Source organism: Rhincodon typus, chromosome 11 (assembly GCF_021869965.1).
Source record: "Rhincodon typus isolate 14 chromosome 11, sRhiTyp1.1, whole genome shotgun sequence".
Lineage (NCBI taxonomy): Eukaryota > Metazoa > Chordata > Chondrichthyes > Orectolobiformes > Rhincodontidae > Rhincodon > Rhincodon typus.
In genome coordinates, this window is record NC_063342.1 from 42,739,572 (window position 1) to 42,760,469 (window position 20,898).

Here is a 20,898-nt window from a genome sequence, read left to right on the forward strand (position 1 = left end):
ACCTATCCATCTCAAATGGCAGACTGAACATTTCTTGTATTTACTGTCCACATGGATCCATATGAAATGCAACTAATAATCAATTCTGGGTGCATGAGCCTACAGCACATTCCTGTCCCTATATTGACACTAACACCACTTTTAAAGACCAATCAGGATCGTTGGTGTGGAAAAAAATAGGAAGAATGTCCAACTATTCACTATGGATTATCCTTCTGAGGTTAGAGCTGAGGCAAGCTGCTGGAGTTGTGTGGATAGCAATTTATTCTGCATTTGACTTGGGAGAGTTTAATGTTAATACTTGCAAGAAGGGAGTAGGAGCTGCTAGGGAGTTTTAGAAGGGGATGGGGGGGCGGGGGGACTGAATGCTGTGTTAAAGTACTTTGCTAGACAAAAAAAAAACCCAAAGAATTGCAGACACTAAAAATCAGAAACAAAAGCAGAAATTGCTGGAAAACGTCAGCTGGTATGGCAACATCTGGGGAGAGATGCTACAGCACAGATCCTGCCAGACCAAAAATCCATTGATTTTGCAGTGATGAGTTTTCTGCACTTCAGTGATTGCACTTCATGTACTGGATTGGCTGTAAAATGCTTGTGAAAGACTTTTATTGAATCACTCAACAAATTGCTTTCTGAAGTTTGATTATTCTTTTCATGGGATGTACATATCACTGGCAAGGTCAGTATTTAGAATATAGGAGGCATGGTTAATAAGTTTGCAGATGACACCAAAATTGCTGGTATAGTGGCCAGTGAATAAGGTTAACTAAGATTACAAAGTGATCTTGATCAATTGCATCAATGGCCTGAGGAGTGGCAAATGGAGTTTAATTTGGATAAATATGAGGTAAAACAAATGAGAGCAGGACTGATACAATTAGTGATAGTGCTCTGGGTAGTGTAGAATAGGGAGACCTAGGGGTTCAGGTTCATAATTCTTTGAAATTTGTTTCAAAGGTAGACAGGGTGGTTAAGAAGGTGTTTAGCACGCTTGCCTTCATTGATCAGATCTTTGAGTGTAGGAGCTGGGACATCATATCGAGGTTGCACAGAATGTTGGTGAGGCCTCTTCTGGAGTATTGTGTGCAATTCTGGTCTCCCTGTTATAGGAAGGATATTATTAAACTGGACAGGGTTCAGAAGGCATTTACCAGGATGTTGCTGGGAATGGAGGGTTTGAATTATAAAAAATAGGCTGCGATCTTTTTTTTCCACTGGAGCATAGGAGACTGACGAGATAAAATCATGAGGGGCAGAGGTAAGGTGAATAGCAAAGCTCTTTTCCCTTGGGTGGGTGGTTCAAAGCTAGGGGGCATATTTTAAAGGTGAGAGGAAGAAGTTTTAGGAAAGGACATGAGGGGCAACATTTTTACACAGGGAATGGTTAGCGTGTGGAATGAACTGGCAGAGGAAGTGGTGAATGCAGGTAAAGTTACAATGTTTAAAAGACGTTTGGATAAGTACATAAATAGGAAAGGTTTGTAGGGATATGGGCCAAACACAAGCTGGAAGGACTAGTCTAGTTTGAGAACATGGTTGGTGTGGACTAGTTAGACCGAAGGATCTGTTTCTTGCAGTATGACTGTATGATGTAATAAGACCGTCAAATCCATGCAGCTCCTTTGCCAATGGCTGAGAATAATGGGAAGTTTTGAATCTTATCTACACTAAGGCAATAGGCTCCTGGGAATAGACTATGTATTTCACCCGGGGGCGGGGGGGGGGGGGGGAATGATCAAATGAACCTATGCTATTTTTGCAGACCAAAGTGGAATGTAAACATACCAGAGAAGAGTCTCCGTACTTTGATTGAGGAGACATTTATTGAACTAGTTTTAGAAAAACAACTTCAGAATTTTACTTATTCAATTAAAGCAAAGAGGAAGAATCCGTACTATTCTGTTATTAACTAGAGTACATCACTGCAAATGGTAAAGTCAAACTTCATGTGTAAAATAACATTTTCATGCCATTGTGCTTTAGGTTCATGACTTTAAAGTCCGGTTTTCGGAGTGTTGGATGGTAAAGATACACATCTTCATTATGCACTTAGTCAACCTCTGCCCCCTGGAAGTTAAAACAGCACCAGCTCGGTATGCAAGCAGCTGTGAAATAGATTATTGAACAGATACATTTCCAGTCAGTGTCAATAGTGGTAATAGGCTTTTGTTAATACATTTCAATAGAAAGGATTTCGAAAAAAATATACTTTTCTGATATTCTTATATGATGCATACCACCCTCGTACAAGTTTAAAAAAGATACAGAGATCAAAATGCAAATAAGCAACCTTTATTGAGGTTCCTCAAGGATTCTAAATGTTGAATTATGTATTATCCTTTCTTGGCAATTAAGGAACACTTATGCATCCTGTCTAAACTCTTTTGAGTGTGAAGAGAGAGATTTTGAGGAAAAAGACTAATGTTTTTTTCTTATGTACATAAAGGACAATAAGAGGACAGTAAGAGGACAGTTAAATCTAACAAAGATTGCAAGATTACAGAATCATAGCTAAATTACTTTAGGTCAAGGAAGAAGACCCACTTGTAAGGTTCTTGAGTAGATCTGTAGCTCGGCTTGTGGATGCTGTGTTTGGTTCGCTTGCTCGCGGAGCTGGTTCATTAGATCGCAGAGCCCAGAGTTTAAATACCAGGCGGGAAAACACAACTCCTTCATCAGAGGCTGCACTGATGATGTTACTCAGCAAGGTAATGAAACGTCTGCGAACTAATGAACCAGCTTGGCGAGCCAACCAACCACAAGACCCACTTGATATAGGGAAGCACAGTCTTATCTTAGCTTCACACAATAATGTGGAAAAATTAAGTAGTACTAATTGAAATAATTGAAGTTAGCCCTGTTGATCTCTATATATTTTCACGTGTCAGAGGGAAGGGTCTAGGCCTGAAACGTCAGCCTTCCTGCTCCTCTGATGCTGCTTGGCCTGCTGTGTTCATCCAGCTCTACACCTTGTTATCTGTGTCATAGACATGATGATTTTCATCTCACCAGTAATTGCCAGGTGATTTTTGAAGAGATTGAAATGTGTGTCAAAGATACAAAGTGGTAAACATTTGTCTTCAGCACCTGTTTGGAACAGACCTTTGCACTTTATTGAAAGCTGCTTGAAAGTGCTAAAAGCAAGACCGGCTACTTTCCCAATTTGCAGGAAAACGCAGGAAGGAAGAGAGGTACCTTCCTTAGGGGGCTCCCTATGTTCGTTGGAGATAATTCCCCTTTGTGGCTTCTATTGTTGCTCTCTGGTATACTAACTCCAAATGCCCACTCATAATGGACAACAATCTGTCCCTGAGCAAGAACACCAAGTCTGGTATCATGACTCAACGTTTTGGGGCTGCCTTGCAGTTTGAGTAGTGGTCATTATTGTCTTCTGGAAATGCTGGGGTCTACTCAGCCACAGGTAATCAGACTGGTCAGAAACTCTTGAGGGACTTGAGGGATGAAAATGCCACTTTCATCCTATTAAGGCTACCCCAAGTATATTATTGCGTGCTGGCCTCTCCTTTTCAAATGTCAGCAAGCTGCTCACTCTACTCAGGGTATGTGAGATTATCCAACTTGCCCCGTCTTTTCTGATACATTTTCAGCCCTGTTTTGTCATTGCCCTCTAATTCTTACGCAGATACTTCAGGTACTTAACAAAAAAAGAACTAAACAGTTCATAAGCGCAAATAATGCTGACATTGTGTTTCTCCACACAGTATCAGTCTGTGGTTGATACAACACCAATTTAAACTACTAATCAAAACAAAATAGCTGACAAAACAAAACAGTAAGCATTAACACTAAGTGTGAAATAAAGATGTACTTTGACATTTCTCCAGACAAGAACATTCAGATTTCAGTTATGATGTGTGGAACATCAATACAATTTACTTGATTAAAAATTATTTATTATATTCTATCAATTGCACAAAACAGCATTAGATAGAATTAGCTTTCCAGTTGCCCAACTTAGTGTCCTAATGTCCGCCCACAACCTGCAGTGAAAATACACCGAGTGTTTTGTTCTTTACAAAAGTAACTGCATGCATGACTCATCCTCATCCACCTCCACCTGCTGCTAGCTACATACAAAATAGCTGCACCTTATTTGATTTTCATGACACGTGATTTTAATGTGAGCATTGGGTCTAACAGAAAGCAATTAACATCTCTTGGGTTTATGTTGTGCTGATTTGAACTTTACCAAACGTAATGTTTTGTACCAACTGTTGGTACCAACTGTGGTGTTTGTGCCTCAAATGTCCAAACAGACTGTAGCACCATTTTCCCACATTTTTGTATGATCTCCCTCTAACTGGCAAAAACAATTCTATCCTACATGCACCTGTAATTCTGTGTATTCATTTTTTTTTAAATCCAAGGTTTGACTATAAGATTTGTAATTCACTATTCAATCCAATATTACTTCTCTATAGGAAGTCCTTATAGAGATTTTAAAATATCGCTGGATTTTTTTTGCAATTAGTTTTCCATCTTTCTGTATTTTTCATTTTTCTCTCTGTATTTTAAACCCTTATTTTTTTTTCTGGCTGCCTTTGATTTGTTATTTATTTCACATTTTTATGTTGTTTTCTCTGACATCAATATTTTCCTCTAACTCTCATTGGCCTGCTTCATGAGATCATAAGGAAATAGGAGCACAGGAACAGGAGTAGGCCATTCAGCCCCCTTGAGCCTGTTTCACCATTCAGTGAGATCATGGCTGATCTGTGACCTAACTCCATAAACCCACCTTTGGTCCATATCCCTTAATACCTTTGCTTAACAGGAAAAAAAAACTATCTATCCCAGATTTAAAATTAACAACTCATCTGAAATTAAACTGACCGTTAAAATTATACAGTGAGAAAATGGACTATGTCGAGTCCAAAACGGGCTATGTCATAGCATTTTTAGGTGCTCTATGACTGCTTTAGTTTCCACACGAAGAAGCACACAAACAAACATATCCAACTGTACAGGTACTGCCCTCCATCCTGGGCAAGTACAAACCAGTGGAATCCTTTCAAATACCTGAAGCAGGTGTTAACCTATTGCGCATTAAAGTGCTAAAAAGAAAAATCCATCTAGAGTACATAAACAGGCCAATGGCCAAACTGTTCAGCTCCAACTTGGTGTCTCACAGTAGCTTTCTCTGATCTCACTTCATCTAGCTCAATCTGCATATCTTTCTTTGTCTCTATCCGTTATGTCCTTGTCCAGTTTCTCCTCAAGTCTCCCTGTACAACAAAACCAGTATCACCTAATCCAGGAACAACAAAGCAGGACGTACTCATAACGAAATGAAATGCCAAAAAGGTATGCATAAGAACTGAGCAGCTCTCTTGGAGCAATATCACAAAGTTTTAAAATGGAGATCTGGTCCAGTTGAACTAAATTCAGGAAGATAGGTACCTTGAGATATTCCTGTGAAGAATAAGCTGTAACACATGCTGTTCATCATTATTCGAAAGTTGAACAAAACATCCAAAGGCATGTCACAGGAAAAAAAAAACTTGAACAAAAGTCAACACCAGGTCACAGAACAAGAAATGTGGATGGTTGATTAAAAACTTGTCCAAGAAGTGAGTTCTCAAGAAAGTCTTAAAGCAGAAGAGGGAGCTGGAGAGATCTAAAGATTAAGTGAGGGAATGCCAAAGCTTAGAACCGGGATGGTTTAAGGCACATTTGCTAATGGTCACTTCCAAAACGTACAATACTCCAGAACTGTAGCACAGTTGGAGAAATAAAGTAAATACAGGGCAAGTGTTGAATGACAGTGGTTTTAAAGGTTTTTGTTGGAGCAACCATTCAACAGATGTTGAGATGTTAAGTCAGCAATTCCTATTCAATAGACCTTCACATAATATACGTGTCACACTTTTATGTTTGCCAAATACTGCAGTGAAATTATACAATTTGAACTGATGCAAGTAACTGTTCCACAAAATGATCAACAAAGTTTGTTGGATATCCAAAGCTCAAGTTATTTGGCTGTTTTTATTTCTAACAACCAAGACTAACATGCTGATTTGTGATAGGTTTAATGAAAAAGAAATGCTTGTTAAAGGAAATAAAGATATAAATATTTGTGGTTTGATGTAATTGCATTAATAAATAATTGTATGATAGTAATCATATTTGAACACCAAACAAACTATTTGAAATTTATTTCCAACTCCAGGAATTGCATACATGTGCATTCAAAATAGTTTGACAATCTTAGAAAAATTAAACTTTTACTTATTTTAACTCATTAAAGTGTGACATTTCTAATTATAGTACTTCTGGCTAGATGACAAAACACCAACAGCCCATGGGAACTCAACAAACAGGAACAGTTTGTAAGGAAATTCCTAGTTCAGTTTTCTGAGTAGTCGGGAGTTATTTTCATTGAATGTGCAATAAGTTGCACAAAATGTCTAATATTGATTTAAGTGCACCATATTTACTGGATATAAACTACAATAGAATCAGTAGAACTTAGGAAGATACATTTAAAGTTAAAGTGCTTTTACTCCCCCATCTTTATCCTCTCTGCTTTACTGATGGGGGATTCTCTTCCTGAGGTACAAGATTCATACCTATTAACAGTTCTCCTGACCCCAAGGATTTCAGGGACTTCAAAACTCAGTTTAATTTTGTTCCAATTTTCCAGCTGGGGTACCCTAGATAGTGTTTGTGAATAGAAACCCTCAACACTTTTTGATCTGAGCATAAGCATTCTCACATCAGTTGTAACACTGCTATCCTCTTTGAAATGACTTGCTCAGTCGACTGAACCAAGAAATTGTCAGCATGAATAACTCTTATAATATTGGATGGTCCCGTTATCAGCTGATATAATTAGGAAAGAAAAGCTGAATAATTTTATGTACACAGTGCCATTATGGAACGTGTAATTTATACGCATATACTGTTGATAACCTGAAACTATGCAGTTTATAGAGTTATAATACTGGCCTCATGATCTGTTTGGTGATTGACAGGGATCAATAACAAACTCCATTTGGGGCCTGATGGAGACCCGAATGCTAAACAAATCTTTTAAAGCATCACTCCAGATACTGTACAATGAGGTTGTTCAATAACCTGACAAGAACAGGAACAGTACATACACTTCATCTTTGCACCTTTCAACAGTACTTTACTACATTCATTTCATCATCTTCCCACTACATTCACAGCAATTCCCGCCCTGTCATCACATTCTTCAGCTTCCTGCCATAAGGGTGCAATGCAACATCTCTCTCTCGCACACTCTCTCATACATACACACACACACACACACACACACACACACACACACAGACACACACACACACACACACACACAATCAAATGCACAGACAGTCTACTCCTCGATTGATTGATTGATTTATTGTCACATGTACCAAAGTACAGTGAAAAGCTTTGTTTATGAGCAGTACAAGCAGATCATAGTAAGCAAAGATGTAAAGATCAAAAAGACTTAGACAGAGGCATACAGGTTACATTGCATAGGGCATGTGGTAGGTGAGATCAACATTAGCAAGATCAGCATTATTTGAAGCGAGACAGTCCATTCATCTGTCTAATAACGGCTGGGAAGAAGCTGTTCCTGAACCTGCTGGTGCATATGTTCAGGCTTCTGTATCTTCTGCCTGATGGAAGAGGTTGTAGGTAGAAGGGGAGGTGATAGCCCAGTTGTATTATCACTTTACTGTTAATCCAGAGCCCCAGATAATGTTCTGGGGACCCACAGCAGATGGTGGGATTGAATCAATTGAATGGAATTCAATAAATATCTGGAATTAAGAGTCTAATGATGACCGTGAATCCATTGCCAATTGTTGGAAAAACCTATCTGGTTCACTAATGCCCTTTAGGGAAGGAAACAGCCATCCTTACCTGGTCGGGCCTACATGTGACTCCAGACCCACAGAAATGTGGTTGACACTTAACTGCCCTATGGGCAATCAGGGATGGGCAATAAATGCTGCCCTAGCCAGTGACGCCCTTCATCCTGTGAATGAATAAAGCACAAAAAGGATCATTAGAGGTGAATGTGTCTTCGACGATGTTGGCAGCCTGTCCACAGCTGTAACTGGAGTCCCTGGATGGAAGGTTGGCTTCCATGATGGTCTGGGCTGTGCACACAACCTTCTGTAGTTTCTTACGGTCCTGGGCAGAGCAGTTGCCATACCAGGCCGTTATGCACCCGGACAGTATGCTTTCAATGGTGCACCTGTAGAAGTTGGTCAAGGTCCTTATAGACATGTCAAATTTCCTGAGCCACCTGAGGAAGAAGAGGCGTTGTTGTGCCTTCTTGACTGTCACATCTACGTGGGAAATCCAGGACAGGTTGTCAGTTATCATCACTCCGCAGAACTTGACACTCTCCACCCTCTCAACCTCAGATCCATTGATGTAGATGGGGGCGCGTTCTCCTCTTTTCTTTCTGGAAAGAATGGTCAGTTCTTTAGTTTCACCAACGTTGAGAGATTGTTTTCATTGCACCACGTCACCAAGCCCTCTACCTCCCTTCTGTATTATTCCCATCATGGCGGTGTTGTCAGCGAACTTGTAGATGGTGTTCGTTTCGAATTCAGCAACACATCGTAGGTGTACATGGAGTACAGTAGGGGGCTGAGGATGCTTCCTTGGGGGGGCTCCAGTTTTGAGTGTTATTGTGGAGGAGGGTCAGTTACCTGTCCCCACTGATTGTGGCCTGTGGGTCAGAAAGCTGGGGATCCAGTTGCAGTGGGCGGAGCCGAGATCAAGGTCATGGGGTTTTGAGATCAGTCTGGAGGGGATAATGGTGTTGTTGAAGGTGGAGCTGTAGTCAACGAGCAGGAGTTTGACATAGGTGTTTTTGTTGTTCAGATGTTCCAGGATGAGTGCAGGGCTAGGGATATGGCATTTGCTGCAGACCTGTTGTGCCAGTAGGCAACTTGTAGGGTTTCGAGGCAGATTTGGAGACTGGAGTTGATATGGGCCATGACCAGCCTCTCCAAGCACTTCGTGATTGAGGTCAGAACCACCAGATGGTAGTCATTAAGGAACATTGCATGTATTTTCTTAGGTATGGGGATGATGTCTTCTTGAAGCAGGTGGGGATGTCAGCTTGTAGAAGGGAGAGGTTGAAGATGTCAGTGAATACTTCCACCAGTTGGTCCGCACAGGATTTAAGTGCTCGGCTGGAGACTCTGTCTGGGCCCGTCACTTTCCTTGGGTTGACTTGCAGGAAGACCGATCTGATGTCTGCAGCAGTGACAGAGGGAACAGGCATCACTGCGCCACTGGCATTCTGCTCAAACCGTGCACAGACAGCTATGAATCCTTTCACGCCATGCTTACACTTTCCTTTACATGCATCGCATCCACGTTCTTTCTTGCTATTTCTCCACCACACGACACATTAAATTCATTAAATCAATTTGGCGGCTCAGTGGTTAGCACCACTGCCTTACAGCGCCAGGGACCTGGGTTTGATCTCAGCCTCGGGTGACTGTCTGCGTGGAGTTTGCACGTTCTCCCCATATCTGCATGGGTTTTTGCTTCCTCCCACAGTCCAAAGACGTGCAAGTTAAGTGGATTGGCTGTGTTAAATTACCCATAGTGTTCAGGGATGTGTAGGTTAAGTGCATTAGCCATGGGTAATGCAGGGTTACAGTGAGTGATAGAGTAGGGGGATGCTCTTCAGGAGGCGGGGTTGGGGTTGGTGTGGACTTGTTGGGCCAAATGGCCCGTTTCCACACTGTGGAGATTCTATAAAAACAATTTGTTATATTTTCAACATCAACTCACTATCTGTTGATCTTTTAACACGAGTAAAAGAAATCCCCATGATACAAACTGAGGGAGGAGTTCTAGACATCGCACCACTTGCCAAAGAATATCAGCACTTCCTTGAGATCAGTAGGTCAGGTAGAAACAAAACATCAAGGAAGGAGAGGCTGGCAGCATTCCAGAGAGACTTTTCTGTATATTATGCATAACTCTTGATTTCCCTCTTCAAAAAAATGCAACTAGGTTGACAGCTTCAAAGCCGTTTTCTCAAAAACTGACATTTGTTAATGTCCATTCTTTATCAGCTACCCCAACTCAGCCCATTTGTTTCTTTCTACTAAGTGCTTTGAAGCAGCAAGACTTTATGTAGAAACTTCACAGGGGGAACATTCTTCTGAGCATGTGCAATGCCTAACCTCTCCTAGGCACTAACCAAAACTATAATCCAGCTCTAGAGTTTTATATTTTTATTGGAAAGTTAGGCTACTAATGATTTTTTGCATCAAGGCTGATAGTATTCAAGAATTCTACTGGTCCCAATGTTTACTACACAGGAACTATTTAAAATAGTCTTATTACAAATATCTGAAAAAGAGAGTTCAAACTTTTTACTGCCACAGCATTGTTATAGATGCACATACTTTAACGATGGGCTACCCTTGTTTCAGTGTCAAAACTCCTTTTTTCAGCTGCTGCTGCTGCTTTACATTTGTTTCATTTCAGGAAATTTCTCTCCTGGATGCACCTCCCCTAACAATGAAGCACAAGTGAGAAGTGTGATCGAATACTATCACCACTGGTCTGGATGAGTGCAGCTCCAACAACATTCAAGAAGCTCAGTGCAATCCAGAACAAAGCAGCCTTCAGATTAGCATCCCATCTGTAACCTTCAACACTCACTCTTCCCCACTGCCACATACTGGCAGCAATGTGTACTACCTACAAGTTGCCCTGCACTAACTCACCTATTTAGACAGCAGGTTCTAAACCAATGACCTCCACCATCTAGAAGGAGAAGGGCAACAGATACATGGGAACACCACCAACTGCAAACTCACCCACAACTCACACACCATCCTGACTTGAAACAATATTGTTACCTCTTCACTATTGTAGGGTCAAATTCCTGCGTGTGGTTAGAGGTCAGGGACTGTGACAGTTCAGTACCACTTTGTCCAGGGCAATAAGTGATGGACAATAAAGACTGGCCCAGCCAGTGAAATTCACATCCCAAGGACAGATGCAAAAAAAACCCATCATTTCAACTTCATTGAGGTTTAAGAGGGTTATGTGCTTAATTGAAATGTCAGGTTAATTTGCAATTTTCATTCTTGAATTTGAGAGGATTGTTTTGGGTTCTTTGATTCAGTAATTGTTTATTGGTCATCACATCTCAGTGGCTTTGGTTACCTCCTAAAGGTTTGTTTTAGAATACAGATCACAGGGTAGGGGAGCCCAAAACTCGACGGCATAGGTTTAAGGTGAGAGGGGAATGATTCAAAAGGGACCTAAGGGACAACTTTTTCACGGAGGGGGTGGTGTGTGTACTGGAATGAATTGCCAGAGGAAATGGTAGAGGCTGGTACAACTACGACACTTAAAAGGCATCTGGATGGGTATATGAATAGGAAGGGTTCTGGCAGATGTGGGCCAAATGCTGGCAAATGGGACTAGATTAGTTTAGGATATCTGGTCAGCATGGACAAGTTGGACCAAAATGTCTGTTTCCATGCTGCACGGCTCTATGATTTTATGACACAAAGACACAACTCAAAATTTTAAGAAAAATAAATTTACAGGAGAGGCACAATAAACAACCCAAAATTTATGACAATCTCATTAGCATAAGTTTCTGAAAGTTACTTGCATACATCTCAGTCCTCACACTGCTTACAATTGGCAGCCTTGCCTCCCCAGGGCAATGTTGAATCAGAGATAGCAGGAACTACAGATGCTGGAGAATCCAAGACAACAAGGTGCAGAGCTGGATGAACACAGCAGGCCAAGCAGCATCATAGGAGCAAGCCTTTCTGCTCGGCCTGCTGTGTTCATCCAGAACTGCACCTTGTTGTCTCCCCAGGGCAATGCTTTGTTTAAGTGCATCCTGCAATCCTTTGCCATAGCCCAGCTGAGTGCCAGCAGAATTGAACAAACATGTTATTCGAGTTGACAGTTTTTCTCTGGGTTGGGTCATTAACGAAGTTGCAAGAGACCCTCAGGCTATATGCACAACATGGTACTCATCATTCTCCTTAAAAGCTGTAGCATGACCTGTACCCCAGAGAACGTCAACGTGTTACCTCACAGAAAAAGGAACCAAAAGAGGCAAAGTGCCAAATCATTAATGTTCAAAACATTTAGAATTGTCGATTAATTTGGTTAAGCTGAATGAATTACTTACATGTTAATCTAGGAAAATACTGAAGCTGGCTTCAAAAACAGGTCTTACAGTGCAAGAAATAAAATGAATCCGTTCATAAGCAGCCCTGTGATGTTTTCACTGAAAATCCTGTACTGGTCTGGTTTCAATCATTTATAATGTGGTCCCATAATATGCAAAAAAAAAGCCCAATGTGCAGTGATGTATTTCCAAATTTCTAAAGATATAAAATTTATTTTATGGTGAAGTTGTGCATGCCTCCCTTTTCTTTCTGTTTTTAATGCATGTGACAGCTGGCAATTCCACTTTGCAGATCAAAAATAATTTTTGTAGCAGCTGGTGTTTTAGATGGGTTTTATCAGAAGTTTTGCAAACTGATTTTTCTGCTTCTTTGCAAGCTACCAGAATAAAGCTTCAAAATTATCATTTTGTTCTATTGCTTTATGTATATACTGTGACAATGGGTGAGCCTGAGCACTGAGCATTTTTACTGTAATAAAGATCGATCTTAAGTTGCAAAACAATGCCATTGGGCCACAGACTTATATACTCTTGATCTTTCCTTCTATCGCTCAGCGTGTAGATTAGGATTGAACTTGTCCAAGGACTGAGGCTAGAAGGAAATTCAAATAATTAGCCAAAAACTAAAATTTTGCTCATTCATTCCTTCTTTCCCAATAGTAGAGCAATCCAACGCAGAAAGTTAGAGAAGGTGAGCACAAGTGAGGGTAGCCAAAGCTACATTTTATGACAGACCTGACTAACTGCTTCTATTTTCCATAATCCTTTTATTAATTAGTGTTAATTAAATCACTTTTAATGAATGGAGGAGTGGAAGTTTTCGTAGGATACTGCATAGTCTGATTCTGCTCCCATTAGACCAGATTTGGTGATACGATTAAATGAGTTGTGCATTCAATTCAAGCCGTTATCTGTACGGCTTAAAACAGGAGGCCATACTGGAGAAGTAACCAGTTGAGACTTGCAAAGGAAGGAGACAAAAGTCAAGTTTGAGTGGAGAACTTTGTTAATAAAAATTGACAAGTATTGAACAGATCACTGCTTATCAAACTCCTAGATGGGCTCTTCAGAGTAAGCCAAGAGAGGTAGAGGACACTTACTACTGCACTTGGAAGTGACCAATTCAGACAAAGATGGCTTCTTTTTGGAGAAACACACAACAGGCTAACACATGGGTGAAAACAATGACAGTCAACTTCAAACTCAGAATGTTGCCATGCATAAAAGTGCAAGCATACATTTATCATTTCTATGTTTCCAAGAAGATACATAGGAATCTATTACATCAAGAACCAAAAACACTTAAGATTTTAATATCTGCATATAGTTTGGCTGTATGAATGTTGATTAGTGTAACAATTTCCTAGGACATCTAATGGTGACGCTCCAGACTTCCTCCCACGTTACTCTAAAATAATCCTAGATAAACTTCCTTAAAGAAGCACTGATTATCACTAGTCTTTGAAAATGGCTCAATTCAAAGAAATCATGTATTCACAAAGTTAAACCAGAAGAAACTATTCATGGTATAATTTCTATTTAGGTTAACTAGGTTTAATAAAGGTAAAGGAAAGGTAAAGTCACCACAGTCTTAATAGACTATTGGTTCGGTTTAGAGAGAGATGACGGACCTCAAGTTCACCACATCACAGGTGAGGGGAGAGTTTGAGAAGGAGAATCCTGCATAGGAACTCTTACTTTCGCTAACATTTCTGTAATATTCTCCATTCATGCACAAAACACCAAAGGGGATAGCATCAGGAACCACGAAGAAAAGGAAACTCAGCATCAAAAGAGGAAACTGACTAGCCCTTGCAATAATGTTTGAAAAGCTCCTCTCTCCGCTCCTTCCTTTTCCCAGGCACAATATGGACAGCTGCCAAGGTCATCCCACCTACCATCATATGTCGTCTGTCGTAAAATAGATCAGTAGCACATTGTAATGTAAATTCATGCTATAATGTCCACAACATGCTAACTGAGGATTTGCAAAACAAAAAGGATGTTCAGGAGATAAGAACTAAAATTAACGAGAAAATATATGCAATTTGACACAAAGACGTCACACTAAAATAATTACATGTACTGTGTCAAAGTAGTAATTTTTATATCTATACAGAACCATTCGCAAATGGGTGCAATCTTCTTCAAATACATTTAATCTTTTTGATATATTAGATGTGTTATAATAAATTATGAAGGTTTCATATTTAATATTGTTTTATGAACTTGAGTTTGAAGGATAGTAGGAAACTAGGTCACATTACATTTTAAAAGACTTTAATGAAAATACATGCACTTAATTTAAAAATACACTTCTTGTAGTCACATGCATTGGTGGGGGAGGGGGGGGGATGGTGCTGGTGGTGGGGTGGGTTGGTGGTGATAGCCTAGTGGTATTATCGTTAGACTATTGATCGAAGAACTCTGCTAAATATTCTGGGGACATTTCAAACTCTGCCATGGCAGATAGTGGACTTTGAATTCACCAAAGAATTAGAAATTAAAGAGTCTCATGATGACCCTGAATCCATTGCCGATTGTTGGGAAAAGCCCATCTGATTCACTAATGCCCTTTAGGGAAGAAAACTCCCATCCCTACATGGTCTGGTCTTCATGTGACTCCAGACCCACGGCAATGTGGTTGACTCTTAACTACTTCTGGGCAATTAAGGATGGGCAATAAATGCTGGCCTAGCCAGCAATGTCCACATCCTGTGAATTAACAAAAAAAAATGTCCTGTGTTCAGGAACATCTATCTTTGTATACCAGGAAGCAATACTTAACACTTCTGTGCATTACAAAACTTCTCATTTTTGCCTTCAAGTACTAAGATTTATTGACCCAAAAGTGTTTACTTTTAAGTCAATCACTGCAGAGAGGAATTTTTTTTTTTGTTTTCCTTAGTCTGATATGTGCGCGCATTGGGTTTCTTAGAGTGGTAAACATTTACATTTGCATATTACAACTGCGTATATTAACAAATTCCACATTTTTGCAGCATAATTTTTTCTTAATAATAAACTGATTTTGTGTTTATTAAAGAAACCTGGTTAAAGGTCCTTTTTGATACTAAATCCAACATAGACAATAGATACAAAGAGCTATATCAAAAATGGGATAAAACAATCAGAGAAAAACAATGCACTGCTAACATCTCGGTGTTAACAAATGATATGCGATTGCTTTCACTATTCCTCCCTTTGACAAAGCCATTTTCATAAAATGCTGCTTTCACAACATGGCAAAAATATTGCTCAACTGGTTTTCAGATTTGACAATGTGCTTGATCTTTGCATTCTATTTTAAAATCAATTAAAATCTGTAAGGGAAAAGACAAAGAAGCTCAAAAGGACACAATCTGGCGTTATCAGGAGAAAGCTTCAACTGACCTTGCATGTAGTTCCCCAGTAGTAGTTCTCACATAATGTTTGAAAGTGCTCTGCCCAAATATGTTCTGGTGATAAGTTTTATGGGCATATATCTACAGACACACATTAATGAGAGTGTGACAGTTGTGTCTAACATCATGTGCAATAAATCTAGCCAGCCTAAGATGATGCATAATCAGCTGATGCATAACAAGAAACTCCCTTCTTTCTAGTAGAAGCTGCCCTAACTTAGCAGTAAATGCAAACAAGGCACATTACTGAACTTTTTGCTACTTCAGATCAGCACAAATGGCCACTTTCTCCCCCACCAACGCTTTAGTTTTTGTAGGTGAGCCACACGCACAAAAGAAGTTCAGAGAGGACACAAAGATAGAAACTAAAGAAAGATTTGGATTCAGAGCCCAGGGAATGGTAAATCTCACATGATATTTGGCTTGTCGGCTTGTTTTACTATGTTAAAAGGTGCTCTGAGAATGTAAGTTATTGCTGTTGATGATGATGCGGAAGACAACTTTAACAATTGGTGTCAGTGATATAAAGAAATCTATTAATTCCTTTCTAAAGTTTTTGAAGGATGCACACTGTCTTTTGGTAATGGAAAGAAACCAAATGTTGTCTTGTTTCTAAGGGAGTTGAGAGAATTTGGGTGCTGAGGAATAAAATGAAGTAGTCAGGGATGGCCTTACCTTGACTGTAACAATAGATATAGGGAAGCCATGTAAGATGACAAGGTTGTAAAGATGACCATAGATGTAAGTAAAAGACTTGAGAGAGAGAGAAAGAGAGAGAGAGAGAGAGAGAGACTAAGGCAAGAACAGAGGAAGATATATGAGCAAGAAACCTAAGATGGATCCAGAAATGGTGACTTTGTACACTTTCACTGGCCTGTACTTGAGTACACATGACAATAAAATCTATTCTAATTCTTAGGATATGGTTTTGAGGGAAAAAAGGTAAAGGTTGATTTTTTTTCTTTTGAAGGGCAGTTGTAGAATAAGGTGAGGTGCTTGAAGGAGAAGGTACTATGATTGAGAAAGCCACTGAGCTGTAATTTTCTGCTACGGAACACACTTACATGATGTTAGTTTGGGGTTCACACGTGGTGGAAGGCAAGTGGGGACATTTCATTAATGGCAAGGTGTGTTCACCCATAAGCTGAGTTTCCATTAAAGTAAGTCATCTGCAATTATTTACATGAGTAATGTATATTGAAATTATAAACACAGAGGTTCTGTGGCAGAGTGGTAGCATCCTTTCTTCAGGACCAGAAGCTCCAGGTTCATGTGCCAGTTCACGGCTTGATGGGTCATGAAAGGTGTGTTATCACCTGCTCAAACTGGCTGATTATAAAAAGGTGTAAATTCTTCTGAAATATAAATGGTAGGTGGTGATGAGAGCAGAAAGGTTTGCTGTTCAGCTAGGAACGTTTGATAGCTGCAGTACAACAACCTCCTCATGTTAAAAAACTCCGGGTTCCAGCCAGGAGCAAGTGTCATACTCATTCTAAGGGACCACCACAAACATTGGAATTACTGCTCTCTTGTTCACTATAGTGACTCTCATTTAATAAACAGCAGCTCTAGTACATGAGGTACAGATGTCAAATTACTTTACAAAAGGACTAATTCAATGGGGAGTATTCTCTCCAACCCTGAATGACGTGGGTAATGGTGAGCCCATTGGTAATGGAAGATATGGTAAGATTGGAAAAATGAGACTCTTCAAAAACTTTTAAAGAAAGTTAGAATTTCCAAACGAGGTTTGAAAGAGGTAAAAATCCCACTAGTGAGTAGTGAGGGGTGTATCTGCATGCATTAACATCTCATTATGACCTACTTCCAATTCATTTATATGTGGCTTGCTATTCTCACACGCAACAGAGATAAATTGAATGGTGCCAATTCACAACATAGAAGGCAGAGTGGTACCTGGCAGTTCCAGTTTACCACTTGATCCTCCAGGTTTTCTTCTTTGCTAGCATCCCCTAACATCTCAGGGCATGCTTCAACGTGTGTGACTGCCTGCACCTCCCTATCGATGTTGGCAGTGGACAGACACCAGACACACAACATTATCACAGGGCACATCTCTGACACACTTAAACTATCAGTTACGCAGGGAGAGGCAACCATAATCATGCATCAGAACAGGATTTTCTTTCATGATAAATACAAGAATACCTCATTCACATTACTTATGAAAAGAATAGGTTTCTACCAGTCTTTGAGAGAGTTAATCAATAAGTGTTGGACATTGGTACAGCAGATACGGTCATTCAGCATCACAGAGAGGTACAAACTCAAATATATATGTAATAATAAACTATAAGCAATATTTTGTATCAGAAGCCACTATACACAACTGGAGACAACAACAGAGGCATGGAGGCAAGGCTGGTCTTCAGTGATGATAGAAATTGAAGATAGAAATTGAGTAATAACATCAATGGCAGTGTCATGAGGCAGAGTGTGAAAGAGACTGCAAATTCACTGCCACAGAAGACAATATTGAGTCCACGGTACCAACAGCAACCTCCCCCTATTGATGGAGAATACATTAATCATAATATTTGTTTATCTGTTATCACTTATCAATTACATTTAAGAGAGGGAGAGAAAAAGGCTGCTTAAAAGAAAATGCTAAAAGAAAGATTTTTCTTTCATCACAGTCTTTCATGTTCTATATCGAAAAGAGGTCCACACTTAAATGAAGTACTTTTCACTTTATAATGGGACAAAATGTAGCTGCTGGTACTCATACTAGGTCCTCACAAACTCTCGTTAGGCAAATTACCAGGTATTTTGGTTTTGGTCATAATAGTTGAAGAATAAATAAGGTTGCAGAAGATAAACTTCCTTCAATTAAAATCATGCAATCTCTATATGCTCAAGAAGATACAAGAGATCTTATATAATTATCCAAAAGTGATTAACAATACAATTCTGTTCCAGTCTGCTTCTGTAGTGTATAACTCCTCGCACTCTCTGGCATTTGTTAATCTAGTTAATATACTACAGTTCCAGAGTGAAGTTTGAATCCGTGATCCTATGATTCAGAGACAAGAATGCACCATTACCATGTCCAATACATATTGTTGCTAAGAACCCCAGGCAGATCGGTGGACTGGTCTTCTGACACAGCTCAATAACATTTTCCATCATATTGTAAACCACTTGTCTGATTTGGAAATATATGTAGTATTCACAAAAATACTTGAAGCTTACAGATGTTTAAATGTTATAAATTAGCCAGTTAAAATTAACATTATCACAGACATTTATAGGAAGCACTAAGATGGAGACAAATTTGCACAATGTAATGTTACAAATTAATGACATAATTAATGAACACTACTGTGCTAAATTCCTAAAATGAGCATCAGTTTGAATTGTGACCCACACAGTAAACTGAGTCCTTTAGCCTTCCTGAAGCATAATATTTCTTTCACAAATATCTTATCATCTTGTGATCTTATTCACAGAGATTTAAAAACATTCTTTACAAATTTGATTTTACTGCATGTTGCGATCAAATAGAAACAAAGTTGTTGCCATTTGCTCATTAACCAATATAAAACAGATACAATATGTTTTTGTGTAGTAGAGCAATGCATTTACTCGAGGCAGACAAATGATTGATGCAATATATGGCCCAAAATCCTCCCAACGCAGTCACATGTTAAACCTGTTTAGAATTTTACCTACCTATAGAAGGAATCTGACTTCAGACAGTCGCCCTTGCTTTTGTTCATGCCCAACAGCATGCTTGATTAGCACAGTGCACTGTTTAGTTAAAAACATTCTTGCTAAACACTTGGATCTCAAACCCAAGAAGGAAATTGGTTTGCGTATAAAGATATAGGAAGCCCTGTTGCCATGATCTGTAAATATATTTTAATCAGCTGATATCATGTGCTATTCCTCAGGAACAGCATGGAATATGGAACATTTTTGAGGTACAGACACAAATATGACCTGACCCTTTAAGATCTCTCAATGTCTTGAAGAAGTGTGTAAACAATTTCAGAGCTCAACAGCAGTAAGGTAAGGAGGTAAGGGTACCACAGCTAGCTATATGCAGGATGAGGACAACTGCTTGTTTGAATGGTAACTGTCAACTGCAATGGTTTGTCCCTGTATTGCAATTTCTAGGTAAGACGATTTGTAGTTTAATCGTTTAATGAATAAATCTTGAAAATTAACACGTGGTCGTAAGCTCAATGTCAGAGAAAGAAAAAGCAAACATTTCTTAGCTTTTTCTATTTTTAAATACTTTTGACATTTTCATATTTGTTGTCTGGAACCTTCTGGAGAAAATCTTTAGCTAAGTAGAAAGATAGTCTTGCAGCCAATTGTGTTTAAACCGCACGTGGATTTTTAAAAGCGAAATGTAAATCTTTTGTTTAAAACCAAAAGAAAAACTTCCTAGCTGAAGTAGAATTAGGGCAGATATTCAATTAAAATTTGTGCATCTAATTTTCACCCTCAAACTCCCCTGATTGCTGAACAATCTCTGTCGTGATAAGTGTAAGTGTAGGTGAATATGCATATAACGGCAAGTAAATGGGAAATTCTTTAACAATTGATATTGGTAGCTCTGGCCCAATCATCCACCAGCTTAAATTTTACATTATATCGCAACTGAACTTTGTTTTGATGCCTCCTGTGTGTCCAGTAATGTCTATTGCACAGTTCTTGCCCAGAAAATGATACTTCCACCTCAAATGTTTTCCCCCTGTACAGGTTCCTATACCACATTTGACCATGAAAGCTACTCATGGTCACTTGCAAACTGCAAATATCTTTTCTTAGCTTTTCTGATGTCCCGCACCTGAATTTTGTTTTCCACTTCTCTGGTTTTGCTGTGAGAAAAGCACACTCCAACTAAGCTGACTTTACTAAATTACCACATGTTTTGTTATTCAGGTATAAATGATCACGTCAAGTCAAATGTTGTATAAAACAGGGTTAGAAATAAAACGTTGAAATCAAGATTTATGCCAGTGTACGCTAGTCCATTATCCTCTACTTGCTAACTCACTTTGTGTGTCTTGGTCTTAGCTTCCTCTGTACAATGCAGTGGAAGATTGATAATATACATTACCATGAGAAACAGCATGGAAAAAAAAATCACAAAACAATTATAACAACTAAACCAATTTTTTTTAAAAGCAATTAAGCAATGAGTAAGTCATTGATTGAGAGCTTAGGTTGCAAAAAAAATGAACCGAATTTGTTAATTGGTAAGTCATTTAAAACAAGATGAAGCCTATGCTCATGTTAGAGGGCTTGAAAAGCAGCTTTTTCAAATGCAAGAGCTAAAAT

General features: G+C 39.2%; 1 protein-coding gene across 3 annotated transcripts in view; it reads right to left on the reverse strand.

Moving 5' to 3' along the window:
* Nucleotides 1-20,898, reverse strand: part of sytl5 (synaptotagmin-like 5) — a 189,623-nt gene that overhangs the window by 109,141 nt on the left and 59,584 nt on the right. Inside the window, exon 1 of one of the 3 annotated variants that reach the window (XM_048603212.1) lies at nt 15,575-15,666. The exons of the other annotated variants lie outside the window; for them this stretch is intronic. The gene's annotated coding sequence lies outside the window, so the exon portion shown is untranslated. Of the gene's footprint in view, nt 1-15,574; nt 15,667-20,898 lie in introns of those variants that run through there. 3 annotated transcript variants of the gene reach the window in all.